Below are 16,745 nucleotides of genomic sequence, written 5' to 3'. Positions count from 1 at the left end.
GACCCTTCCAGACCTCGCCTTATGTATGTCTTCATCTCCATGTTCATTGGATTCCTTTCTAATAAACTGGAAACATGAGTAAGGTCCTGAGTTCCGCAGGCCATTCTAGCAAATTACACCTGAGGAGGGGGTGGTGGGAACCCCCAATTTATGGATGGTTAGTTCAGAAGTATAAGGGTAGGGAATCCCCTGGCGGTCCAGTGGTTAGGACTCAGCGCTTTCACTGCCAGGGGCCCGGGTTAGATCCCTGGTCAGGGAACTAAGATCCTGCAAGCCGCATGGTGTGGCCAAAAAAAAAAAAAAGTACAAGGGTAGCCCCTGGCCACCAGCCACTGGTGTCTGAAGTGGAACTGAGCCCTGTAACTTGTGGGATCTGGTGCTCATACCAGGGAGATAGTGCTAGAAACAAATTGAATTATTGAGTAACCAGTGGGTGTCAGAGAATTGGAGCATTGGCTGGCATCAGAAAACACCTCACAGCCCCTTTTTGAAAAAAGCTCTTACATGGAGCCCACAAAAGAAACATGTCCCAGGAGTCAAGGAGAGGATCTGGTTCAGGCTGGGAAGGGAGTTGCCAGGCACCACTGGGAAGATGGGACAAAGCTTGGTGGTGGGTTCCCAAGGGGCATAGTACTATTCTTTAAACTTATCTGTATGCTTGAAATATTTCACAGTTATCAACTTTAAAAAAAAAGCAGGGATGGGATGTCACAGAAAGAGCCCTGGATGGAATCTGGAGTCCTAGGTCCTAGCTTCAGTTATGCCATTGGACCACTCTATGACTTGAGCAAGTCACAGCCTTCCTCCTGGCCACAGGGCCCAGACTCTAGTGGCCCTTCCAGTGCTGATATTTTATTAGACGGTTTTCATTTACTTCAGTCCAAATATGTATTGAATGTCTGTTAGGTGCTTATCTATTTACATGTCTGACCTCCCGAGCGGACACTGAACCCCTGGAGGGTAGGGGCTATCTCCTCACCCCTGTCTCCCCGGCGCCCAGCACAAGCCCCTGTATTTAGTGAGTTGTCTGAATGAAAGAAGGAAGGACAGGATGAATGACCACCAGGTCCCTGAAGGGTTTGGAGTCTGTGGTTGGGGTCCACTGTGGGGAAGCCTGGGGTCTCCTCAGTACTGGAGCTCACTGGGTGTCAATCCTCTTGCCTGTACCCCTGGGGTGCCTGCACTGGAGTGGGAGGTGAGCACGGCTGTGGGAACAGGAGAAGAGCCAGCTTGGAGGCTTACAGGCCTGCACTTCCTGCTACAGACCCTGCCCAAGACTGGCTCCAGCCCTAACCTCTGACCCACTGGGAGAGCACCAGGAAACAGGCCGGAAGGCAGGAAACCTCCCCTGGGCTTGGCCTGGGCCCAGACCACTACCAGACCTAGGCCGAGTCCTGAGTCCAGTGGGCCAGAGCCCACTTTGCTTGCCCAGCCTGCAGAGCTCAGCGGCTCTGCCCAAGCTCCTCAGCACCTCCTTTGTCCCTGAGACCACTGCCAGCTGTTCAGTAAACATGGAGCAGCCTGCACGTGCAGGGAGGACAGTTGGGGTCAGGGGACCTGGGTTCAGTTCCCAGCTCTGCCTCTCAGAGGCTGGGTAAGTGGGGGCCCTTTACCTGCCTCCATGAGCTCAGTTTCTTCAATGTATTTGTTGTGGAGATCAAAGCAGAGACGGGGGTTCCCTGGTGGTGCAGTGGTTGAGAATCTGCCTGCCAATGCAGGGGACACGGGTTCGAGCCCTGGTCTGAGAAGATCCCACATGTCGCGGAGCAACTAAGCCCGTGCGCCACAGCCCTGTGCATCTGGAGCCTGTGCTCCGCAGCAAGAGAAGGCCGAGACAGTGAGATGCCCGCGCACCGCGATGAAGAGTGGCCCCTGCTCGCTGCAACTAGAGAAAGCCCTCGCACAGAAACGAAGACCCATCACAGCCAAAAATAAATAAATAAATAAATAAATAAATTAATTAAAAAAAAAAAAAAAAGCAGAGACGGTCTTGGTCTCAAACCATATTCAAGGAACTAAAAGATAAGTCCAGCTTACAGATACAGTTGAAGCCACCTGAAGCCCTGGCCAACCCTACTCCCTCCCTGCTTGGAGGGTGTCACCGTCCGGATCACTGATGATCTTTGTTATCATGTTTATCCCGTTCCCATATGTTGCTATCCCGAATATTACTGATTTGCCTGTTTTCAAATGCTATGTATATTATGGTATTATACTGAATGCATTATTTTGTAATTTGCCTTTTTACTCAATGAAATGCTTTTGAGATCTAGCCATATCAATACATGGAACTCGAGTTCCATAATTTTCAATCTTTAGTGCTGCTTTCTACAAATATGCCACAATTCATCCGCTCTCTTCTCGATATACAATTAGGTTGTTTTCAATTATGTTTGGTTATTTCAAGCAACACTGAAATAAATATTCTTTTACGTGTCAGAAAAAGATTTACGCAGAGATAAGTGTTTTCGGGGAGCTTACACACACATTGACCAGTGGTGTTCGTTATTCATTTTGATGACACCGTCTCCTGAACCCCAAATCAAGGTCAACAACTTGATGATAGAACAGACCCTTTGAGGTTGGGACTCTCTGGAATGCAAAGGCAATAATTGTCACCCTCTCTTCAGTGCTCCCTAAGGGCCACGCCCCATGCTAAGTGTCCTACCTGCTCAAATTATCAAAAAAAATCCCTGTAAGGGAGCTACTGGTATTACCCCAGCTGAGGAAAACCAGGTGCAGAGAGGTCAGATATATTGGTCAAGGTCACACAACAGTGGTTGAGCTTGAATTCAAACCAATCCTGGGTCCATCCGACTCTGCTACCCATATGTTAGCCAGACAGACCAGAGGGGTCCCAGCAGAAGCCCCCAGACATGGCAGCATAAAGGCAAAAGGGACTGATCCCAACCGTGGGCTCAGGGAGGCCTTCCTTAAGAAGGCACCAGTCCCAACTGGCCTAGAAAGATGCAGAGAATTGCAGTGGCAGCAATGGGCAGCATCTGGAAAAAGAGACACATCAGGCCCAGGCCTCGAGGCTGGGAGATTTAGCCCTGCCCCCTTCACTCACCTCCCATTGGCCCCACCCTGCCACACACCTTCCTTGCATTTCTCTCCCCACCCCAACCCCATTCTACCCTGATCTGTCTTGCTATCCACCCTTCTTCCCAATTCTTCTCTTTTTACCTTTTTTCTCGTGGGTCATCTTATCTCTCTTCATTCACCCAATAATCCATCCATGCATGCATCCATCCATGTATCCATCCATGCATCCATCCGTTTACTTATCCATTCATCTGACATGAACTGAGCACCAATGCTGTGTCTGAACATTGGAGCCTGAGTGAGGCTGCGCCTAGAATTGGTGGTGAGCGCATTCATCACACTCAGCTAAACTTCCATGAGGAAACTCTGAGACCTGTCCTCTCCCTCAAACACACCCAGAGACAAACACACCCTTATACAAACCAGGCAACCTACTAGGAAAAAAACTGAAGAGAGGGTCATGGCTCTCTGGCACCCCCTGCTGGTAACTTGAGAGATTACCTCCTGGGCTGGAGAGCTCCAATGTGACTCAGGGCAGGGCTGCCCTGGCTCCCAGACTTTGCTCCTCCTGCGCTGCAACTTCTGCCAGCGATTCCACTTTAGGGGCTACTTAGAGTGGGGTTCTTGTCAGAAATGTTTAATTCCCTAGCCGTTGCTAGGCCCAAGCCAAAGGCCAGAGTATGAAGCAGTGAGAGAGATTGTTATGGATTGGATGTTTGTGTCTCCCTAAATTCACATGTTGAAACCTAACCCCTAATGTGATGATATAAAAGGTGGAGCCTTTGAGCGGTAATAGGTCAAGAGAGTGGGGCTCTCATGAATGGGATTGGTGCCCTTGTAAGAAGAGACATGAGAGCTTGCTTCCTTGCTCTCTGCTCTCTGCCGTGTGAGGGTACGATGAGAAGATGGCCATCTGCAAACCAGGACAGGGGATCTACCAGCACCTTGATCTTGGACTTCCAGCCTCCAGAACTGGAAGAAATAAATGTCTGTTGTTTAAGCCACCGAGTCTATGGCATTTTGTTACAGCAGCCTAAGCAGACTAAGAGATGTTGTTTATTTTAATGCAGAGGAATGTGTGCTCTCCAGTGTGTATGTGAATCATGCATGGTTGTGCTCTGCTGTGTGTATGCTCAGGGGTGTGTACATGGGGGAGCCAAGGTGCACATTCCAAGCATGTGCTCGCACACCATGCCCCGAGCACGATAGAGATGTGCGTGTGAGTGATCCTAACCTGTGCACACCAGGTGTCCTCAGGAATGTGCGTGGGAAGACACCCACGGAGCCTTCTCACACGTAGATGGGATAACCCTGAGGCCTCGACTCCCAGAGTTCCTAGTGGCTTGGGCCCCAGTTGTCCACTAACATAGCCCGTGTTGGCTTCCTTACCTTCCCTGTCTCACTTCCCTGCTCCCCTACATGGGCTTCTTGGGATCACCTCCAAAATAAACTACCTGCATGCAAATCCTCGTCTCCAGATCTGCTCCTTGGACAATGAAGGAGGCAGCCCAAGAAGAGAGGCCAACTCGCTGAGGCTGGCAGAGCAGGAAGATGGCAAGAGCCTGGGTCCCTGGTGGCATCACTGCGCCTCTGAGCTAACCAATCGGCAACTGTCCCACCTCCCCACCCCCACCCCTGCCTTCTGGTTAGCTGAGAAAACCCTAATCATTTAAGTCTCTTTTAATGGAGTTGTCTGTTTCTTGTATGCACTCTTCCATATGAAGGGCAGGTCTGGCAGCCACTTGAGGACAAGCCATAGTGGGTATAGCACAGCTGAGTGTATGTGTGTATATGCACACAAGGGGCACTGAGGGAGTGCCTGCTGTGTGCAGGCCCCCTGTAGTGACTGTGTATCTGGGACACAGAATTGGGTCGGCCTGCCATGTCTGTGCCCGTCCCTGTGGTTCCCCTGTCAGCTCCAGGCTTCGTCTTTCTTTCTTTCTTTCTTTCTTTTTTTTTTTTGCAGTACGCGGGCCTCTCACTGTTGTGGCCTCTCCCATTGCAGAGTACAGTCTCCAGACGCACAGGCTCAGCGGCCAAGGCTCACGGGCCCAGCCACTCTGCGGCATGTGGAATCTTCCCAGACCGGGGCACGAACCCATGTCCCCTGCATCGGCAGGCAGACGCTCAACCACTGCGCCACCAGGGAAGCCCCAGGCTTTGTCTTTCTTGAGCACCAACCTTGTCCTCAACCCACTTGCTTCTCCACAGCCCTCACGCTGGTTACCTGGACAATCTCTGTAGAATCCCAGCTAGTCTCCCCGATGGTATTCTTGCTCCTCTTTAAACTATTTTCCACTCAGCAGTCAGAGATAGAGTCTGAAAACATTTTGGATCATGTTGTTCTCTTGGGGGGGTTTTGACTGCACCACGAGGCTTGTGGGATCTTAGGTCCATGACCAGGGATCAAACACGGACCCTGGCAGTGAAAGCGCCAAGTCCTAACCACTGGATGGCCGGGGAATTCCCGTGTTGTTCTCTTGTTACAAACCCTTCAAAGGCCCCTGTCGCTCTGGGGCACCTGCTCCGCAGAGGTCATAGGTCTCATCTCTGCCCTCTCTTCCCCTCCCAGGGAAGCTCCAGCATTAGGATAATTCTTCACTGCATCCCCATTGGGCCCAGGAATGGGGGGACTGACTCCTGTAGGCTGGGTTACCCAGGCACCCATGACAGCTGGTTTCCAGCTGGGTTCAGCCAATGGGACGCACTGGTGGAGATGGGAGTGCAGGAGGAAGAGAGAAACCAGGTTATCTCTCCCCTGCACCTCCTCCATGGCTCCCATGGAACTGGCCTGGATAGGGCCCGGCTTCTGCTGAGCAACCCCAGCTCATCTCATCCCTCCGTCCCCAATCCTGGGAGGAACCATGGCTAAGCTCTAAGCCCTGCTGTCTTCTTAGCACTTCCCTCACCTGAGTAACCAATTCCCTCCATGTCAAATACTTGAGATTCCTGTTTTCTGGTTTGACTCTGACTGACACCACCAGCCATCTGACTTTCCAGCCCAAGGAGGAAGCCAGCAGCCTACGTAGGGCAGAGCCATGGAAACAGCAGAGGACGGAACCGAATCTTGGGGCACCTCCCCTGCGCTCCCCCTGCCTCCGGACTTGAAGTCAAGTCCTGTGAGATGATGAATTTTCTAACTGTTTACCTTAGGCAGGGTTTCCTGCTACTGGCATCTGAAAACATTTGTGGTATTTGGTTCCAGGAATCTGCATATGCCCCCAATATCTATTCTCCCTTTCTTCCATGGTAAGAGGCATTTTCCTTGTGCACAGGACATTTCCCGGTCTCCCAGGCAGCCGGGGTCGGGGGTGGTGGTGGGGAAACCACAAGCTGATTTCTGAGCTTGGTCAGAAGAGAGGTATGCAAATTCCAGGTTGGGTGCTTAAAGATAAAGGCAAGCTTGCCCCTTCCGTTTCTCCGTCTGGAATGTGGGTGTGGTGTAGGAGCCATTGAAGGCTGTATTAGTTTCCTGGAGCCACCATCTGGGTCACTTAAACAACAGAAATATATTCTCTCCCAGGTCTGGAGGCTAGAAGTCTGAAATCAAGGGGTCAGCAGGGTTGGTTCCTTCTGAGGGCTGTGAGGGAAGGATCTGTTCCAGGCCCTTCTGCTTAGCTAGTAGGTGGCTACCTTCCTTTTATGCATGTTTCTCTGTGTCGAAATTTCAGCTTTTTATAAAGATACAAAGCATACTGGATTAGGGCCCACCCTAATGACTTCATCTTAACTAATTACATCTGCAATGGCCCTATGTCCAAATACGGTTACATTCGGAGGTATGGGGGAATTTGGAGAGGGGAACACAACTGAACCCATGCCTTGCGGGTGAGGGCACACCCTAGAGTTGGAGGAACTGAGAAATAGAATGAGCAGATGACTTCACAGAGCAAAGCTGCCACACCAGCCTGGACTCTGAGGTTAGAGGAGAATAAATTTCTCTCTTATTCATGCACCATTATTTGGGGTCTCGGTTACATTCAAACAAATGTGTGTCATAGGTCAGGGTTTGGGAAGGGAATGGATGTCAAGCCCAAGGGGTAATTGAGGAATATTTAATAAACGTGCGGGGACTTCCCTGTTTGTCCAGTGGTAAAGAATCCGCCTTTCAATGCAGGGGATGCGGGTTCGATCCCTGCTCAGGGAACTAAGATCCCACATGTCTCGGGGCAACTAAGCCTGCGTGCCACAACTAGTGAGCCCGCGAGCCTCAACTAGAGAGCCCGTGTGCCTCAGCTAGAGAGACTGTGTGCTGCAAACTACAGAGCCCAGGCACCCTGGAGCCTGCTCGTCACAACAAGAGAAGAGAAAAACCCTCACGCCACAAGTAGAGAGAAGCCCGTACACCACAACGAAGATCCCACGTGCCAACTAAGACACGACACAGCCACAAATAAACAAAATAAATAAATAAATAAATAATAAATCTTTAAAATAAACAAATAAATAAAAGTGTGGATGGGGTTGGAGAAACTAACAAGGAATGGTGAGGCATCTCAAGGCTAGCAACAGCGGGGAGCTGATATCACCCCCGGGCCGGAAAAGGCAGAGAGAGGAAGCAGTGAATGGAGCCCTGAGGTAGGAGCTGTGGGGAAAGGTGAAGGTCCCCTGATAGGAGCCAGGGCCTCTGATGGAGGGATGCAGGCGTTGGGATAGATGCCCGATCTTCCTGTCCTCCAGTCTCCTGCTGGCACCTTCCACTGACTGAACGAAATCCAGAGAACCATGGAGCCCATGGATGCTTCCATCAGGTCAGCCAGCGGGGCAGGGTGGGTGGAGCCCAGCGAGGGGCGGATGGAGAGCATCCAGTGGGCTGCCACCTGGTTCCTGCTGGCACACGCCCCCTGCTGGTTGTGGATTCGGGAAGCTTTGTCTTCTTCGCAAGAGGATCCCTGGTGACAGATCAGTGCCTGGAATCTAGTAGGTGTTTGACAAACATTTGTTGAATGTGTACGTGCCAGGAGGGCCGTGGAATGAGAGCAGGGGAAGGAGGGGGCTTCACACCTCCAGCCCCTTCGTCACCACCATCCCCCAGAGCAGTGGAGGTGTGGGAGGGTGCTTGTCCCACCCACCTGCTCAGCCCCAGAAAGACAGGGCACTGGCCCGTATCCCTCCCCAGTGCCACTGTCCAGCATCACCTCGGGTCCCAGCGGAGGCAGTGTCTTCCTCGGGGCAGGAGCCACCTGCATGTCGTCCCAGCCCTGGGTCCCCTCAGTGGCTTCTTGGTGCCATTGCAGGGCCAGGGGGGCACCTGCCTGATCTCTGAGGCTGAGCTGTCCTGTCTGAGAGGGATGGGGCTGGTAGCCGGGGTGCTACAGGGCAGTGAGGCACCAGAGAATCTGGGACTTAAGATCATTGTGGGTGACTCAAGGTGAACATTGGACCTTACAGACTCTGAGAAGTCCTACAGGAAAGATCCATTTGAACTTTCTTTAAGCTCGTATTTCCCAAGCCCATTGGATCTTTGATTCTTTATTGAGTGCCCACTGGGTTCTGGGTGGGAGCTGAGCCCCCAGCAGGGAACACAGCAGGGGCTCCATTATCGTGGCTTATTTGTCACAGAACACGATTAACATCCTCCGAACGCTGCTCTTCAGAACCACCATCCAAACGCTGCCGCTAGGCTGGCTTCTCCGGGACGCGCAGAGGGGCGGGCATCCAGATGTGCCCTTTATGAGAGTCAGGGGAGGAAGAGTTGGGCATTGAAGCATCTTTAGCTTCATTCATTCATTCTTTGCCTCTTTGTTTTTTTTCACATCTTTACTGGAGTATAACTGCTTTACAATATTGTGTTAGTTTCTGCTGTACAACAAAGTGAATCAGCCACATGTATACATATCCCCATATCCCCTCCCTCTTGTGTCTCCCTCCCACCCTTCCTACCCCACCCCTCTAGGTGGTCACAAAGCACGTAGCTGATCTCCCTGTGCTATGCAGCAGCTTCCCACTAGCCATCCATTTTACATTTGGTAGTGTATATATGTCCATGCCACTCTCTCACTTCATCCCAGGCTCCCCTTCCCCACCGTGTCCTCAAGTCCGTTCTCAACGTCTGCATCTTTATTCCTTCCCTACCACTAGGTTCATCAGTACCATTTTTCTAGATTCCATGTATATTTATTAGCATACGGTATTTGTTTTTCTCTTTCTGACTTACTTCACTCTGTATGACAGACTCTAGGTCCATCCACCTCACTACAAATAACTCAATTTCGTCTCTTTTTATGGCTGAGTAATATTCCATTGTATATATGTGCCCCATCTTCTTTATCCATTCATCTGTTGATGGACATTTAGGTTGCTTCCATGTCCTGGCTATTGTAAATAGCCTCTTTTAATGTAATGTGTATATTGCTGAGTACACACCATGTGCCAGGCCTCTTCTGGCGCTGGGAATTCAAAGATAGATAAGAAAGTTTGGCCCTCATGAAGTTTCCCACCAGGTGGGAACTAGAAACAATGAAAACGCTCCTCCCTAAGAAAAGGCTCCTCAGCTACCCCAGCCTCCTTACCCTCCAGACCAACCTCCCAACTGCCCATACTCTCCCGCACACCCGGACCTCTACCTCCGGTTCAGGATGCAGCTTGCTTTAAGCTGAGGCCTACTGTGGATCCGTCAGCTTCCCTGCCAGCTCCCTCTTCCCAGGGGAAAGCTCCAGCTGCTCCTAGGCCAGAAAACCCCAGAGGATTAATCAGCAGCACCCGTGACAGTGTGTCCACCAGGCCTCGAGGATAAGATGACCTGACAGGCGTTGTGGTGAAAGAGAATCCTGGAGGGTCCATCTCCCTTGGGACAGAGCAGAGGGCCAGGGTGGCTGCGTGCCTGTCTGCAGAGAGGCTGGGACCTGCTCAAGGCCACCTGGTTAAAGGCTGGAGAGTCTTATCGTGTGACATTGGAGCAGGGGGCAGGCAGTGACAAACCAGGGGGTCCCTGGGCCAGTCCTCACTGTTCTCTGGTCCTTAATTTCCTGTCTGTCAGAAGAGATGGATTAGATCATCTTTTAGGCTCTGTCTGTTTCAGACACTCTACAGTGGGATCCAGGAGGGTCTGACCCGCCCCTCCGGCTCCCCAGCCATGTCCTCGGCCTCTCCCCCTTTCTTCCTCTGCTCAGGGTCTGGGAAGTGGCTCTGAGCTTCAAAGCTGAGCAAACAAACATGTCCAGGCCCATAGGGAACAGGGAGTAAGGGAGGGCACAGCTATTTTTATCACGCTTTGAAGGATTTCACAGCTGCTTCTGTTGCGTCGACACACTCAGCACAGGCTCAGGCTATTAGAGTCACAGACATCACTGTGGGAGTTCTCGGGGGGGCTGCACCCCTAAAAGAAACCCTGCCCAGCTGATGCCTCACAGCCCATCACGAGGGATCCGTTTAAAGCAACTAAGCATTGCCTTCCTCCCATGCTTCTGAAATGTAGGAGCCCCCAAAGGATGGTTCTACACAATCAGTAACGCCAGCAGGAAGGAGTCTGGTGATCCTTAGAGCGCTGGGTGTTGAGCAGAGACAAGCGTTGCTCAGGAAAGTCTGCAGAGCCTGTTTGCCTTATTCAGCAAACATTCACTGAGCCCCTACAAAATGTCAGTCCCTGGGCTGGGAGGTTGTTTCCAACAGCTAGTGAAGGTGTGCTAAGTCTTTTCTACAAATTAATGTGAGTTGAGTTCATTGATTTAGTGCCAGACTGTGCTTCACACTTCACTGAGGTGATCTCAGGTATCGCTCTACCTCCAAAATATACCCTGACCACACCCACATGTCTCTATTTCCATCACCGCCATCCCAGGCCAAGCCCCACGCCCACCCCTCACAGCCCTGCTTTGCTCAAGCGACTGAAGTAGTTCCAGCCGGTCCCCCTCACTCTCACCCCACAATCCTTCCCACGGGGCCCAGGAAAGGGATGATTTGAAAGCAAAAGTGAGATCCCAGGTCCTTCCCTTACTTAATCACCACTTCCACCCACCATAGCTTTCTCCTTATGGTTAGAATAAAGACCAAACTCCTTCTCAGCCTGACGTGCAGAGACCCTATAGGGTCTGGCCTTCACCCACCTCTTTCTTTCTCTTTTTCTTATTCTCTCTCTCTCTCTAAATCTGGATTTCAGGTAACAGAATTGGATTAATCAAATATCATGAGTCTGCTCATGGGCCACTCTTATTTATTAGACAGACAGTTATTTTAAATAATGTAGTTGCCACCTTCAAAACCACATCTAACATAATGACACAGATGACTCTCAAAAGCATTATGCCAAGTGAAAGATGCCCTGAAACATAAGCTATATACTACATGCTTCCATTTGTATGTAAAGATGCTAGAAAAGGCCAAACTAAAGAGATGGAAAGCAGATCACAGGTTGCCAGGGGGGCCAGGTGTGGGGGTGGGATGGAAAGTGACTGGGTGGGAGGGAAATTTCTCGGGTAAGGAAAATGTTCCATATCATGACTGTGGTGGTGGTTACATGACTGTGTGTGTTTGTCAAGACTTATTAAATTTACAGTTAAAACTGGAGAATTTTATTGTATGCAAATTTACCTTTGAAAAAGCTAAAACCAAAATGAAAACTGCCAAAGCAAAGCAGGAAGCTCTAACAACATCTAATCTATCCTCCTTCCTCCACCCCAGACTTGAGTTAACAGTCATCCAGAACCCTCTGTTCATCATGCCTTTGCTTGCCTTTTTATACAGTTTTATTCACCTATTTGCATTCCTTAAAAGGTATATTTTAAAATCTCCGTTGTTTTTAATTCTATAGAAAGAGTATTAAACTGCATTTCATCTTCTGGGGCCTTCTTTTCCTTCTTAATTTAGATTCCTAGGAATTATCTACATTGTGGCATGTCATGGTGATTCATTCTTTTTGACTGCTGATTAATATTCCATTGTATAAATATACTACACATTTTCACCCATTTGCCTTCATGGACACTTCTGTCGTTTCTATGTTTCTGTTATTGAGGATTGAGGACAGGAACACCAGGAGCATTCTTGTGTATGTCTCCTGGGGCACATGTGCATGATTTTCTTGAGGGTCCTACCTAGGAGTGGAATTGCTGGATCAGGTGTGAATTCTGCTTTAGGCATCACCTCTTCTTGGACCTCATCCCCTACCACTCTTCACTTTGACTACTATGCTTCAGCCTCACTGACCTCCTCTCCTTGGACAAGCCAAGCCCATTCCAGCCTCCAGATCTTTGCACTTGTTGTCCTTCCCACCTGGAGAGCTTTTCCTTCAGGGCTTCTAACGGCTGGCTTTTACTTGTCCTTTAGGACTCAACTGAACACTACCTCCTCAGCCCAAATGTCACTCTCTCTGGTCCTCCATCTAAATGAGTCACTCCCTTTCCCACCCCAGTCACCTACATTTCATTCTTTTCATAGCACCTTCCACCACAATCAGAAATAGCCTTTATTGACTGATTGATTGATTGATTGATTTTTGGCTGCGTTGGGTCTTTGTTGCTGTGCGCAGGCTTTCTAGTTGCGGCGAGTGGGGGCTATACTTCATTGCTTCTTGTGTGGGCTTCTTATTGCTGTGGCTTCTCGTGTTGCGGAGCATGGGCTCTAGGCACGTGGGCTTCAGTAGTGCAGCACGTGGGCTCAGTAGTTGTGGCACATGGGCTCAGTAGTTGTGGCTCGCAGGCTCTAGAGCACAGGCTCAGTAGTTGTGGTGCATGGGCTTAGTTGCTCTGCGACATGTGGGATCTTCCCAGACCAGGGATTGAACTTGTGTTCCCTGCATTGGCAGGTGGATTATTAACCACTGCGCCACCAGGGAAGTCCCAGCTGGGACCATTCTTTTCATGGCTGCATCCCCAAGAACATCCTGATATAGAGAAAGTACTCAATAAAAATTTTTTAAAATTGAGGTGGATACTAATATATATTTTTTAAATTTATTTATTTTTGGCTGCATTGGGTCTTTGTTGCTGCATGTGGGTTTTCACTGGTTGCATCCAGCGGGGGCTACTCTTCGTTGCAGTGCGCAGGCTTCTCATTGTGGTGGCTTCTCTTGTTGCGGAACACGGGCTCCAGGCATGTGGGCTTCAGTAGTTGCAGCACGCGGACTCAGTAGTTGTGGCACATGGGCTTAGTTGCTCCATGACATGTGGGATCTTCCCGGACCAGGGCTCGAACCCGTGTCCCATGCATTGGCAGGCAGATTCTTAACCACTTCGCCACCAAGGAAGTCCCCGACTAATATTAATCCTATGTTAGAGGTGAGAAACTTGAAACTCAGAAGTTAAGCCATGTGCCCAAGGATGCAGAGCTTAGAAGTGGCAGAGCCAGGATTTGAACCAAGGTGTGACCAGTCCCAGAGCCCATGTTCGTTCCTGGAAGCTGCTGACTTGTTCTGATGTGATTTTCCTTCCCCCTCCCCTGCTATCAGCTTGCCATTCAATGTCACCCATGCAGCCACATGTTGGAGGAAACTCTGGGACCTGTTGTTGGCTGTCTCTCCCCCATCTGCTGTGGGCAGGGGGTGTGGCCTTGGACCATGGGAGACCTGGTGTTCTACCACCTGTTCTGGGAATGGGGCCCAGTCTGTACCCCTCTCACCTATCTTCTGCCCTATATTAGAGCCTCAGTATATATCTCTTTCCTATCATCTCAAAAGTTCCAGCTGCTGCCAGTAAAAATGGTGAGCTTTAGAATGGGATCAAAACTAAGTTGTTATCAACTTAAAATAGACAGTTATAGATTTAAGTTTTTATATGTAAGTCTCATGGGGTCCAAAAGCAAAAACTTAGAGTAAATACACAGAAGATAAAGAGAAAGGTATATGAGCATACCACTGAAGAAAGTCATCAAACTGCAAAAAAAGAGAGCTAGAGAAGAAGAAAGGAACAGAAACTACAAAAACAACTAGAAAACAAATAACAAAGTGGCAATAAGTACATATGTAGCAATAATTACTTTAAATGTAAATGCACAAAATTCTCTAATCAAAAGACATAAAGCTGGTGAATGGATAAAAAAAAACAAGACCCATCTTTATGTTGCTTACAAGAGACACTTTATATGTAAGGACACACACAGACTGAAAGTGAATGGATGGAAAAAGATATTTCATGCAAATGGAAACCAAAAGAAAGCCGGAGTAGCTATATTTATGTCAGAAAAAATAAACTTTAAAACAAAGACTGTAATAAGAGATAAAGAAGGGTGTTACACAATGATAAAAAAGTCAATCCAACAATAGGATATAACATGTAAATACTTATGCACCAAACATAGGAGTACCTAAATATATAGAGCAAATATTAACAGACCTAAAGAGAGAAATAGATAGAAGTACAATAATTGTAAGGGACTTTAATACCCAACTTACATCAATGGATAGATCATCCAGACAGAAAACCAATTAGGAAACTTTGGTCTAAAATGACCAAATGACATGTTAGACCAGATTGATTTAACAGATATTTATATAACATTCCATCCAAAAGCAACAGAACACACATTCTTCTCAAGTGCACATGGAACATTTTCCAAGATATATCATACATTAGGCCATAAACAAGTCTTAATAAATTGAAGAGAATTGAAATAATATCAAACATCTTTTTCTGACCATAATTGTATGAAACTACAAATTAATTACATGAAGAAACTGGAAAATTCACAAATATGAGAGATTAAACAACATGCTACTGAACAACCAATGGGTCAAGGAAGAAATCAAAAGAGAAACTAAAACATACCTTGAGACAAATAAAAATAGAAATGTAACGAATCAAAATTTATGAGATGCAGCAAAAGCACTTCTAAGGGGGTGGTTCAAGCAATAAATGCTTACCTCAAGAAACAAGAAAAGTCTCAAATAAACAACTAAATTTATACCTCAAGGAACTACAAAAAGAAGAAAAAATGAGGCCCAAAGTTAGTAGAAGGAAGGAAATAACAAAGATTAGAGCAGAAATAAATGAAATAGAGACTAAAAAGACAATAGAAAAGATAATTGAAACTAAGAGTCGGTTCTTTAAAAAGATGAATAAAATTGCAAACCTTCAGCTAGACTCATCAAGAAAAAAGAGAGAGGACTCAAAATCAGAAATGAAAGAGGAGATATTACAACTGATACCAAAGAAATACAAAGGCTCATAAGAGACAACTATGAGCAATTATATGCCAACAATTTGGACAACCTAGAAGAAATGGATAAATTCCTAGAAATATACAAACTAACAAAACTGAATCATGAAGAAACAGAAAATCTGAACAAACCAGTTACTCGCAAGGAGATTGAATCAGTAATTGAAAACTTCCCAACAAACAGAAGTCCAGGATCAGACAGCTTCACAGATGATTTCTACCAAACATTCAAAGAAGAATTAATACTTATCCTTCTCAAACTATTCCAAAAAATAGAAGAGGGGAAGCTCTTCCAAACACATTTTATGAAGCCAGCATTTCCCTGATAACAAAAGCAGAAAAGGACACCACAAAAACCCCAAAAACTATAAGCCAATATCCCTGTTGAATATAGATGCAAAAATCCTAAACAAAATATTAACAAATTGAATTCAACAGTACATTAAAAGGATTGATCATATACCATGATCAAGTGGGATTTATTCCAGAGATGCAAGGATGGTTCAACATCCACAAATCAGTCATATGATATACCACATTAACAAAATGAAGGATAAAAATCATATGATTATCTCAATAGACACAGAAAAAATGTTTGACAAAATTCAACATTCATTTATTATTTTTTAAAAGAGCTCTCAACAAAATGAGTATAGAGCAGACATACTTCAACATAGTAAAGGCCATATGTGACAAGCCCACAGCTAACATTATACTCAACAGTGAAAAGCCAAAAGCTTTTCTTCTAAGATCAGGAACAAGACAAGGTTGTCCACTCTCACCACTTTTATTTGACTTAGAACTGGAAGTTCTAGCCAGAGCAATTAGTCAAGAAAAAGAAATAAAATGCATCCAAATTGGAAAGGAGGAAGTAAAATGTCACTATTTGCAGATGACATGATATTATATATAGAAAATTCTAAAGACTCCATCAAAAGACTGTTAGAACTAATAACTGGATTCAGTAAAGTTGTAGGATACAAAATCAATACACAAAAATCTGTTGCATTTCTTTACACTAATAACACACTATCAGAAAGAGAAACTAAGAAAACAGTTCCATTTACAATTTCATCAAAAAGAATAAAATACCTAGGAATAAATTTAACCAAAGAGGTTAAAGACCTGTATATTGAAAACTACAAGACATTAATGAAAGAAACTGAAGAAGACATGGGGAACTTCCCTGGTGGTCCAGTGGTTAAGACTCTGCACTTCCAAGAGGGAGGGGATATGGGAATATATGTATACATTAAGCTGATTCACTTTGTTATACAGCAGAAACTAACACAACATTGTAAAGCAATTATACTCCAATAAAGATGTTTTAAAAAAAAAAAGACTGTGCTTCCAATGCAGAGGGTGCAGGTTCGACCCCTGGTTAGGAAATTAAGATCCCACATGCCACATGGTGTGGCCAGAAAAAAAAGATAGAAATTGAAGAAGACACAAATAAATGGAAAAAGAGTCATGCTCATGGATTGGAAGAATTAATAGTGTTAAAATGTCCATACTACCCAAAGAAATCTACAGATTCAATGCAATCCTTATCAAAATTCCAATGGTATTTTTCACAGAGATAGAACAAACGATCCTAAAATTTGTATGAA

This window comes from Mesoplodon bidens (genome assembly GCF_964165515.1).
Source record: "Mesoplodon bidens genome assembly, chromosome: 2".
NCBI classification, from domain to species: domain Eukaryota; kingdom Metazoa; phylum Chordata; class Mammalia; order Artiodactyla; family Ziphiidae; genus Mesoplodon; species Mesoplodon bidens.
The sequence above is the reverse complement of the archived record's forward strand: the minus strand, read 5'-3'. Positions refer to the sequence as shown.